Genomic DNA, 643 nt, shown 5'->3' on the forward strand with positions numbered 1-643 from the left:
GTGAAGGACATGAGTAGCAAACCGAGGAAACGGAAAGATAAGAAAACGATCAGTACATCATGCGATGATCCAAAGCGCCACATTGTTCTTTCAGGGAAAAGAAACATCGTGGGAGTGGAGGACAAGACAGACATGTCAGAAGATTATAATATGTTTGCTGAAATTCCGCCCTTCAAAGTGAACACCGACCCAAGCATTAAGTTAAATGATGAGGATGCTCCATGGATACGGCACAATCGTAAGCAAGCAGGGACACAAGGGAAGAAATGATGTGTAATAATTTACTTTACCAAACTTTGTTGAATGGATCATGTGAATTATATTACCCGTGATGTGTTTGGTGTCCATTTTCGAATGATTCGAGATACCACTGATGATACATGAAATTTGGAGTGATTTAGTCATACTCCTGCCTGCGTATAATATGCATACTCGTAGTCTTCATAGCCGCCGCCGTTGTACTGGTAGTCGTCGCCTTCTAAGTTGCCGCCGTCGTCGTCGCTGCTGTCGTCGCTATCGTACTCCTGCCTAGGCGTATAAAATTTTGAATTAAATTAGTTTTATTTTTCTGAATTTTTTGATATATTATTTGTATTTTTAACATTTTGAATTGAATTAGTTTTATTTTTCTTAATTTTTTTAT

The sequence above is a fragment of the Triticum aestivum genome, unplaced genomic scaffold (genome assembly GCF_018294505.1).
Source record: "Triticum aestivum cultivar Chinese Spring unplaced genomic scaffold, IWGSC CS RefSeq v2.1 scaffold45988, whole genome shotgun sequence".
In the NCBI taxonomy this organism is placed as follows: domain Eukaryota; kingdom Viridiplantae; phylum Streptophyta; class Magnoliopsida; order Poales; family Poaceae; genus Triticum; species Triticum aestivum.